Genomic DNA, 12,077 nt, shown 5'->3' with positions numbered 1-12,077 from the left:
GATTCTTGCTGCTTTTACACGAATCTGTTCAATCTGTTGTTTCTCTACAACACAGTTAATATAACAATGTGTCTGGGGACTGGGAGTTAATAATCCTGATACCATCCTATAGAAATCGCAGAAGACAATGTGTATATTTTTACATTTAACGTAATATGCATTAACTACCCTATTCCTAGAACTCTTGTATTGCAGAAATTATGTATTACAAAATATATTATTTAGAAAACACTGATACTAATATTAGGCATTATGTTAATAATTTATCTCATTCAGTGTCCAGTGCACCAGCCACCATTCAGTAGTAATATACCCTAATCTATTTTTACTTGATATTTTAAAGACTGTAGGCTACGCAAAGCCCTGAAGGATTTATGATAAATACGAGTATAGCACGAAAACGGTTTACCATATTGATGTTTATTTTCATGTGGAAGGGTAACTCGAATTTTTAAAGACTAACTGAAAGTGAGTTTTATTTCTTTTCTTTCCAGGTAATGGTGATACATAACCAGCCATGGCAACTGTACAGCAGGGATTAGGTAACTCCTGTGTCATCTCGCCTCCCATCACGTCATTCATTACCCTACGGTTGTCTGGACGGGACCAAGGTAGCATGTGGTAGACCCTAAAAGGTTATTATTATGGAGGGTGATAAAAAGACTTCTTCAAAACCATGTCATCTCATTAATTCATGGTACAGTATTGCTACCACCATTCTGAGGGAGTATACCGCTGGGGTGAATCAGGTCCATGTTACCTCATTAATTCATGGTACAGTATTGCTAACACCATTCTGAGGGAGTATACCGCTGGGGTGAATCAGGTCCATGTTATGTCATTAATTCATGGTACAGTATTGCTAACACCATTCTGAGGGAGTATACCGCTGGGGTGAATCAGGTCCATGTTACCTCATTAATTCATGGTACAGTATTGCTAACACCATTCTGAGGGAGTATACCGCTGGGGTGAATCAGGTCCATGTTACCTCATTAATTCATGGTACAGTATTGCTAACACCATTCTGAGGGAGTATACCGCTGGGGTGAATCAGGTCCATGTTATGTCATTAATTCATGGTACAGTATTGCTAACACCATTCTGAGGGAGTATACCGCTGGGGTGAATCAGGTCCATGTTACCTCATTAATTCATGGTACAGTATTGCTAACACCATTCTGAGGGAGTATACCGCTGGGGTGAATCAGGTCCATGTTATGTCATTAATTCATGGTACAGTATTGCTAACACCATTCTGAGGGAGTATACCGCTGGGGTGAATCAGGTCCATGTTACCTCATTAATTCATGGTACAGTATTGCTAACACCATTCTGAGGGAGTATACCGCTGGGGTGAATCAGGTCCATGTTACTCATTAATTCATGGTACAGTATTGCTACCACCATTCTGAGGGAGTATACCGCTGGGGTGAATCTGGTCCATGTTATGTCATTAATTCATGGTACAGTATTGCTAACACCATTCTGAGGGAGTATACCGCTGGGGTGAATCAGGTCCATGTTACCTCATTAATTCATGGTACAGTATTGCTAACACCATTCTGAGGGAGTATACCGCTGGGGTGAATCAGGTCCATGTTACCTCATTAATTCATGGTACAGTATTGCTAACACCATTCTGAGGGAGTATACCGCTGGGGTGAATCAGGTCCATGTTACCTCATTAATTCATGGTACAGTATTGCTACCACCATTCTGAGGGAGTATACCGCTGGGGTGAATCAGGTCCATGTTACCTCATTAATTCATGGTACAGTATTGCTAACACCATTCTGAGGGAGTATACCGCTGGGGTGAATCAGGTCCATGTTACCTCATTAATTCATGGTACAGTATTGCTAACACCATTCTGAGGGAGTATACCGCTGGGGTGAATCAGGTCCATGTTATGTCATTAATTCATGGTACACTATTGCTAACACCATTCTGAGGGAGTATACCGCTGGGGTGAATCAGGTCCATGTTACCTCATTAATTCATGGTACAGTATTGCTAACACCATTCTGAGGGAGTATACCGCTGGGGTGAATCAGGTCCATGTTACCTCATTAATTCATGGTACAGTATTGCTAACACCATTCTGAGGGAGTATACCGCTGGGGTGAATCAGGTCCATGTTACCTCATTAATTCATGGTACAGTATTGCTAACACCATTATGAGGGAGTATACCGCTGGGGTGAATCAGGTCCATGTTACCTCATTAATTCATGGTACAGTATTGCTAACACCATTCTGAGGGAGTATACCGCTGGGGTGAATCAGGTCCATGTTACCTCATTAATTCATGGTACAGTATTGCTAACACCATTCTGAGGGAGTATACCGCTGGGGTGAATCAGGTCCATGTTACCTCATTAATTCATGGTACAGTATTGCTAACACCATTCTGAGGGAGTATACCGCTGGGGTGAATCAGGTCCATCAAATTATCATCACGAACCCTAACCACCGAGACACAGCCAGTCATAGGAGGCTTCAGTAGGTCAGGAGTACTGTATTAGGATTTATGCTATCATATTAAAACAAAAATGAATGACGATGCTTCTGTGAAATATCAAAGAAAATAATGACAGTTTTATAGTCGACATGAGAAAAGTGCCACAGCTGGATTGATACGTGTGTGTGTGTGTGTGTGTGTGTGTGTGTGTGTGTGTGTGTGTGTGTGTGTGTGTGAAAACGCAAATGGATTGTATATTCCCACCTACACACCCATTTATTTGAGAGGAAATGGGAACGTGCAAAATAATAATAATATCAGAGAGAGAGAGAGAGAGAGAGAGAGAGAGAGAGAGAGAGAGAAACTGTGTGTAAGACAAAGTACAAATGGAAACGGAATAAGGAAGGGAAGGAGACAGTAAGAGGGCAGTGGATGCAACAATGGTATTCCACACATCCCACCAGCCTAACTTATCCTCGCATATTCCCACTCCCACATTCCAAACCGGATCGCCCACATCTTAACCTGCTTCTCACGTACCCTATACTGCTCCCAAATACCGCACACACCAATATAAAGTTTGGGTCAGGCCTCTTCGTTTTTGCCTTTAACACTTCCCCTAAACTATCAGTATTGTTCCTTCTTAAGTCCTCGTGAACATGATGGACTATTATTTTAGGCAACCTGGTGACCACCTCTGGGTTGAGTGACGACGCGTGTAAATAAGTGGAAAAGAAAAAATAAAATGGTAAGAAATCTGTAAATTACCTACAAAACACTTCTGAAGACTGACCTGTGTGGAGCTGTGTACAGTTGGCATCAATAATCCTGTCGCCTCTCCTACTTCCTCTCGCCTTGGACTTAGGAAAACGGTGTGGTGAATCCGAAGCAACTGACGGATATTTTTGCTTTTTTTTTTTTTTTCTGAAAGGAAGAATGAACCAAAGGACGGAAGCCTGCAAGACTGTTCCCTCAAAAAAAAAAAAAAAATAATAGAAAGAAAGAAAGAAAAAATAAGAAAGCCAAATTCCAGATCTGTTCCAGAGCAGTGTCATCAGTGTTGTTTGATGAAGATTCATCACGTCAGTATTCAAAATCCACGGAAAGAGAAGCAGGAAAGGCGACGGAACATCTGATGCCGACTGTACGTTCTCGATCAAAAGTCGGCTGACACATCCCTGCAGCTGTGGCAATGAAAGATGTTATATGAAAAAATTGTGTATGGAATTAACAACAATATGAACTACACAACACAAGGGTATGATAGGAAAGATACTCTTCGATGTTCGATGAGGAATGAGATGCATTAGTAAACACAGTGCTGAAGGGATTATTGGCGAACCCTATGATTATATTCGATTTTCAAACAACTTTTCTCATTTCAGTGATACCATTGTTCATAGCAACATTTTTCCTTACTGTCCTTTATTTCAGTCGCTTTGTATTTCCGACTTTTTCATTCGTGCTTCCCTGTGACTTAATTAAAACAATGCAATTAATTTCCCCACAGCCGCCACCATTACAACATTCCCTTCAGTAGTTTCGCTGGCACACTTCACAAGAAAACAAGTCTTTACACTCATACTGTTTTATAACAACGTCAGGCTTCTCACTTTCAGCTAATTTAAATTGCTCAGTCGTCGGCTGGAATAAAATACTATAGTCTTCCTAGCTACAACAGAGATCAGGTTGACTTTATTAGCTCACTCAACCTCCTATGACTCACTCATCTGATAAAATGGACTGGTGTTAAAAAAAAAAAAAAAAAAAAAAAAAAAACGCAACCATGTGATTTAACCGAAACAAACCAAATACAGTACCATCCACCACAGCCCCTGCTTCACACCACTCTTGTCCCTTATCCATAAAGTACCAACCACCACCCCTGCTTCACACCACTCTTGTCACTCATCCATTAAGTACCAACCACCAGCCCTGCTTCACACCACTCTTGTCACTCATCCATTAAGTACCAACCACCAGCCCTGCTTCACACCACTCTTGTCACTCAGCCATTAAGTACCAACCACCAGCCCTGCTTCACACCACTCTTGTCACTCAGCCATTAAGTACCAACCACCAGCCTTGCTTCACACCACTCTTGTCACTCAGCCATTAAGTACCAACCACCAGCCCTGCTTCACACCACTCTTGTCACTCATCCATTAAGTACCAACCACCAGCCCTGCTTCACACCACTCTTGTCACTCATCCATTAAGTACCAACCACCAGCCCTGCTTCACACCACTCTTGTCACTCATCCATTAAGTACCAACCACCACCCCTGCTTCACACCACTCTTGTCACTCATCCATTAAGTACCAACCACCAGCCCTGCTTCACACCACTCTTGTCACTCAGCCATTAAGTAGCCTACCAACCACCACCCCTGCTTCACACCACTCTTGTCACTCATCCATTACGTACCAACCACCACCCCTGCTTCACCCCACTCTTGTCACTCATCCATTACGTACCAACCACCACCCCTGCATCACACCACTCTTGTCACTCATTTATATAGTAACAACCACCACCCCTGCTTCACACCACTCTTGCCACTCATCCATTAAGTACCAACCACTAGCCCTACTTCACACCACTCTAAGTCAAATTGAGGAAATTCTTGATAATTTGACTTAACATTAATTTAAACATTAATTAACATTAATTTATATTAACATTAATATAAACCGGGATACATAAAGTTACGAACCGCAGTAACTATTTTCAAACTTGATTTTTAACTCTTCATCCAATGAAGATGATGACGTAGTTTTTACCAATCCTGTCATCTCTAGACGATTGGATTCCGTTTAGTGAAGACGTTTCTAGCTGGATGGGTTAGATATAGCCTTCAATAGCTGCTCCACTACAAACGATCTCTATTAAGCTTACTACAACTGCTTGAAGGTAGCACTAACAAATAGTTACACGCCAGTGACTTAATCCCAGAGCGATATTTAATCAAGAAATCGTGAAGCTGATGGTATGTGATAGCTTATGGAAGTCAACCATGCCTGAGATGAAGCCAATAAACGCGGTGAAAATGCTGTGCTGTTTTTAGGGCAACTTTGAAGCATGAAAGGAGGTGGAGTGTTGTTGGCAACGAAGATAAGATAAAATTATAGTTTTTCAGCAGTCTGGTGAAGGACGGGAATGTGAGATGAGGTGGAAGTGAGGTGAAGATGAAAGAGGGCAACACAGGCGAAAATGAGTTGGTGGAATTGAAAGAAGGGAAAAGAGGCGGAGAGGGAAGAGGCTTGGTGCAGTTGCCTTGTTTTAAAGCCGTATTCTTGTGAGCTTAAGAGCCTTTATAGCACCTTTCCCTCAGCGATTTGTTCAATAAATTGAACCTTAGCACTCCCTTTTATGTTACACAATTTCAGTCTAGGCAAACTTTGCAAAAAATGCCATACAAGGGAACATTAACGTGTCAATATGCAGGAACAAAAGTGTTAAGGAAGAGGTGTTGGTGAAGCGTCCTAACCTGCTGACAATACAGGTGTTGGGGCCGTAATGTCTTTGGATTATAATGGTCCTTAGCAACTCTTCCTTATCAATATATTTCCCCACATGACAGGTTATTATGCTTTTTATATTCTATTTCCTCCTATTTGTTGCTTATTCACCAGGGATCAATATCAGTAAGATATCAGCAACACTATCTATCTATCTATATATAGCCCGACGCCCTAATCCCGCAAAGGGTGGCCTCAGACAAAACGCCTCCAAGTCGCTCTGTCACCCACCATTTGACTGCATTCCCCCCAGCTCACTCCTCCTTCCCTCATATACCTCTCAACTCCATCACTCCACCTCATCCTCGGTCTTCCCCTCTCTTTCTCCCTCCCTCAGCTACATACACCATCTTAGTCAGTCTTTCATTCTGCATTCTCTCCACATGTCCAAACCACCTCAGTGTATTTATCCTCATTTTCTCAATCACATCCACATCCACCCCACAACGTTCTTTCACTTCTTCATTCGTCAACCTGTCCCTCCATGTCACTCCACATGCTCCTCTCAGGTAACTCATTTCCACTGCTCTCACTCTTGACTTGTTCAACACACAAAAGTACGAGGGGTGATTAGAAAGAAATGACAGTGAGTCCATAAACTTTTATTAGCATGAAGAACTATCAAACTATGACTCACATTCCTTCAGAGTACTCCCCTCCAACCTCTATGCAGCGTTCCATTCTCTTTCTCCACTTCATGAAGCAAGCGTGGTACTCTGAAGACGGTATACTTCGGAGTTCTGAATTGACGGTCCGTGCCAAGTCTTGGATGCGATGAAATTGCTTCCCAGCGATGGCAGATTTAATTTTTGGAAACAACCAAAAGTCACAGGGAGCCAGGTCAGGGGAGTAGGGTGGGTAGGGGAGCAGAGTTATACCTTGTTGTTCCAGGTACTGCATAGTGAGGCGAGCTTTGTGGGGTGCAGCATTGTCGTGGTGCAGCAAAAGGCGAGACCGACGGCGGGTTGGTGCGGTGTTGGCCTTGTGTTCCAAGACTTGTGGAAGGACCTGGTCTGTGTAGTATTGGGCTGTGATAGTGGACTTTTCAGGCATCACATCCACGCATATTGGTCCTTGAGAATTGAAAAAGATGGTGAAAAGGCGCTTCCGGCTGTGAAATCCTTCCTTCAAAATCTGAGGTCGAGGGTCTTCGTCGCCCAACCACACCATGTTTGACTGCTTGTCACGGGTTGTGAAGAATGAAATCCAACACTCATCTCCAGTAGCAACATCTGAGAACCGTTTTGGACCATTTGGTTCAAATTCAGCAAGCCAGACACGACAAATCCTCACCCGTTCAGCCTTTTGCTCATCAGTCAACAAATGGGGTATCCATCGACAACACTTCTTCCTCAGGTGTAATTGTTCATGCACGATGTCATATGCACTCCCATAACTGATATCAAGCTCCAAGGCTAAGAACCTAAGAGTTACAGTTGGATCCTCGTCAATGATGGACCGTGCACGGACAGTTGTTGCTTCGGTCACGGATGTCCGGGGGCGTCCAGAGCGTTGTTCATCTTTCAATTCAGTTTTTCCTGCTGTGAAAGCACGAATCCAGCGGGAAACAGTTTCCAGGGAAGGAGTAGTGTCTGGATAAACTTGTAATAATTCCCCTCTAATTTCTGTTGCTTTCTTTCCCAGTTTCCACCTCGTAAAAATGTAGAACCTGCAGCCTTCTTTCGAGTAATCCATGTTTCTGGCCAGAGAGCAAAAACAAGAGTGAAGCATTCACTCACAACAATAAAACAAGAAAAGTCAGGCATACGGCGACAAGTTCAAACTCGTAAGGACAGGCAACTCTGCACTCTCCTTGCTCCCCTACCTCCCATCATTCAAGGTTTTCATGTTATAGCACGAACTGTCATTACTTTCTGATCACCCTTCGTATATTCATGTGTGGTAAGCAAACTAATTCGCTAAGGAAGATGAACTAGAATCAACAAGACTTCAATCACCCAACGAAGGTCTTGTCATTCTGTGCCGGCCACTCAAGACTAAATTCCACCCCACCAGTCCAAAAGGTTTCCCCCAATCTTAATAAAATCATGGAGAGGTGGGGAGAATAAAGCCTAAGAGACGTCCTTGTAGTGAAAGGGTGAAGTTGACCTGACAGAGAGGAGAGGGAAAATTAAGGAATCAAGAGAGGCATTTAATGGAAGGCGAGGGGAGGTGGAGGAGAACTGAAGGGAGATGAAGGGAGTTGCTAAGTGATCAGGATGAGGTGAATGCTGGCTGATGGGACAGGTACGGGCAGCTGAGAGGAAGGGGCTGGGAACAGAGACAGGAAAGGACCTTCAATTTAAGATGTCCTAAACTGCTTATTGGAAAACAGGAGATGCAATTGTTACAGCCGCACAGGGACCATCTTCAGATATCTGACATAACTGAAAAGGGTCTAAGTCGGGCCGAAACTGTTGTATCTCCACAATAATAATAATAATTACGCGAGTCGGTAGCAGCGCCAACCATCCATTCACTCTTTGTAGTACCATCTTACGTTACTTTACATGAGTGACAAGCCAGAATTATTCTTGTAACCCAGGAAGCCATTTATCACGTTGGCTGGTAATGATACAGGTAACGAATGAATACCTGGTGGTCTAGTGGGTTTAGGCATTCCAGAAGGAAGGAAGCAATAAGGACTTGAATCAGAAGGATGACTGGTATTTACTGATCACATACCACTCGTGGCAGGACGACTGGTCACTTTCGTCTTAAACACCTGGAGTGAGTAGACTAGTCACAGCCCTCTATGTTCATGACTGGGCAATAAAGGATGAAGCAACAGTAAACAAACAGTCCCGACCTCTATGCTGGTCATCGGGTAATAAAGGATGAAGCAACAGGAAACATACAATCCCGGTCCCTACGCTGGTGATCGAGCAATAAAGGATGAAGCAATTCGGAAACACTAACTGCAATCGCGTCGAAGACGTCTCTTCTACATTCTTGCTCCTCCCAGACGATTTTATTTAAGATTAGGAGCATGTTTGGCGCTAAGTAGGTTAGATGGAGCCTTCATTCACCCACTCACTACAAAGCTGGTCTGATCAAGTTAAAAACAAGTCTGAGAGCTGCTCAAGTAGCATACACGCGTCGTCATCGTAACGAATGATTAAATATGGATATGAAGATCATGGATTAACATCCTTCGCTAAGCCTTGCAGTACAAGAAGCCTTTCATGGGTTGTGTAAAATCAAGCAACAGTGGACTGAATGAAACAAAATTATCGTATTGAGAAGGGTTATAACGAAGATGCTAATGACCAAGTTGGGAGGAAAGACGAATGCTAAGATGGAGAACGAGTGAAGACCCATAGCTGAAAAAAAAAAAAAAAAAAAAAAAAAAAAGGGTCATGATGAAAGGGGTAAAAACAAAGATGCATATGACAGAGGGGGCGAGGAAGGATGGCGGAAGAGAGGAAGAAAGATTGAAGACCGGGATCTGACTGAAACACACTGGCCATAACAGCAAGAAAACACCACAGTGAAAGGGGTAAAGACGAAGATGCATATGATTTAGTAGGCGAGGGAAGTCAGTGGCAGAGATGAAGAGAGACTGACGACCCGGCATTCCATCAAAAGCGATGCCTTCCTGTCCAACGAGGAGGAGGAGGAGGGAAAAAGTGTTGGCCTCTGAGGGAAGTTTATCGCTGCCCCGCCCAAGACTCCCTAACTTTGGATCCCCTGAGGATTTTGTTGGCAACTTGGGTGTTTGTTGGCAAATTCCTGCTGTACAGAGACGCTGGGGGCTGTCTCGTCACCCTGGCAAGCTTTCGTAAAACCTTCCTCATCAGCACCTTATACGTCGAGAAGATTAGGTTCTCTCTCTCTCTCTCTCACACACACACACACACACACACACACACACACACACACATGGAGTACAACATAACATCTGCTCGTTCTTGGCGTGCACGGGTGAAAAAAAAAAAAAATGGTACTGAGGTAGCAACACTGGATTTCACTTTCACAGATCAATACGGACGCATCTTCTATGGTTTATCTATTTAATTCTTTCTTTTTTCTTTATGTTCCCCTAATCATTTGATGAATAACAAGATATAAAGTATAACCAACAAATCAAGAACAGTCAACCCCACACTACCTCCTCCTGGGCGTCATGGCAGAGGCTGGACTATCATGCCTTAGAACAATACAAGATACGGGACCAGTTGTACATCCCTGGCAGAATTTGACATGATGGAAAACTGTGTACTCACCTGTAAGATGCGTCGAACCAATGTGGGTAAAACACGTCCTTCACACCCGACTCGAGTGCTCTGCCACCAGACCACCAGGCCTTAGTGAACTGAAACAAGAGGCAAAATAACTAAGGTACGGTATTTGAAACCATAACATAAAACTATGAAATTACTAGAACAATTTTTGGGTTACATAGGAGGTTATAGACACTCAGGAATATATAATGTTTGAATTCCACGCACAAACTAAAGTTGTGCTCTCAGAAAAAGTTCAAGAGTTTCGCCATAACTTTTGCTTTGGGACAGTCCACTATGGCACGGTGAAATTAGGACACAACTGTTGATACTGTTGTGTTTACATGTTGTATCCCCTAATGCAGTGTCTCAATCTTTAATTTTTAGTTGTACCTCTTCCTTCTGTTTATCATGCAAGGTGATTCAAGGAGAACCACTCGAAATGAATGGATGAAAACTTGTCTCTTTTCAAATCCCTCAGTCCATATGCTCATTTCAAAGTTAAATAAAAGTCTCTGGTAGTAGAAAGAATGAACGAGAAAAGCTGCCGTTGTAGTAAATGAGTTACTGACCACTTCCTCTCCTCATACATTCTCATCTCTTCTCTGTGTTTAATCTTATTCCTAAAACACTACTTTTTCCCCAGATAACCCAATCTATTTTGATCTGTTGCTCACAACATAAGTTTCTTTTTAAACTACACGTCCTTTCACTCAGTCGTATTACTTCATCCTATCCCTCTGTTTTTTCTTCTCCAAGTACTTCAGCAAGAGTACATTTTTTTATATATGCATGGAAGAAGGAACCAAAGGCCAGGAGCCCGCAAACTGCTCCTTCCAAGAAAAAACAAAAACAATCTGAGCCAAATTCGAGATCCGATCATTTCGAGATGCCTGGACACACTGCGTTTGAAAGATTGGAAATCATAGGAAGTAGGAAATACAGACAGCGGGGGACAGTTCCAGAGCTGACCTGTTGTATAAGTGAAGGACTGGGAGCAACAGTTAACCCTTGCATTAGAGAGTTGGACAGAAAAGGGATGAGAGTTTGTTGCTAGACGGGTGCTACGCGCCTGTCGTAGTGGCTGAGAAGTGCAAGCAGAAGTTCTGAGAAGCAGTGACCATTGAAACAGCGATAGAAAGGTGATAAAGACAACACTGCGTAATTTCCATTTCATGCTCGTTGTTCCCAAATAATTTTATTCAGCTCGGGATAGTCTTCTCGAGCTGCGGGATTTAGATACAGCCACAAGTAATCCAACAAATAAATTACACAAAATCTCCTGGTGGTAACAGGATCAAAATAAAGATTACAGTTCGTGGCTGGACTGAAGGAGATAGTATTTTTCTCAGCTCCAGACTTTTCCTTCTCAGAAGCTCATATTACCTCTCATCTTCTTGACATGACTTACTTTTACTTTCTCCTAAGCTCCTTCACTTCTTACCCCAAGATATTGCTCTCCCACCTGACAAAATATTCCTCCCATTTTCAGAGGGCAAGATTTCTCGTATTATTATCCCTTCTTGCAGCATCACTTATTTTCCTTTTATTGTTATTTTGATCCACATTTCATTTGGGTTTTCCTTTTCCAGTCCCAGGTCACAATATATTACTCTTTAAACAATACACCCATTTTCAGAAGCTAAAATTTCTCATATTATTACCCTCCTCTTTTCAGATTCTCTCTTCTTCCCTGCTACTTCCCTTTAATTTATTCTTTTGGTCGCATTTTTACTCCTGTATCTTTCCCTTTTTCAGCACCAGGTCACACTGTATTACTCTGTCGACAATATTCCCAATTTCAGCAGTCCAGATTATTATTATTACTGTTACCATTCCTTCTTCAGCTTCTCTCTTCTCCATCTCTCC

The sequence above is a fragment of the Coenobita brevimanus genome, chromosome 97 (genome assembly GCF_032717465.1).
Source record: "Coenobita brevimanus isolate Jiangsu-jjx chromosome 97, ASM3271746v2, whole genome shotgun sequence".
In the NCBI taxonomy this organism is placed as follows: Eukaryota; Metazoa; Arthropoda; class Malacostraca; order Decapoda; family Coenobitidae; genus Coenobita; species Coenobita brevimanus.
This window is presented reverse-complemented; position numbering follows the sequence as displayed.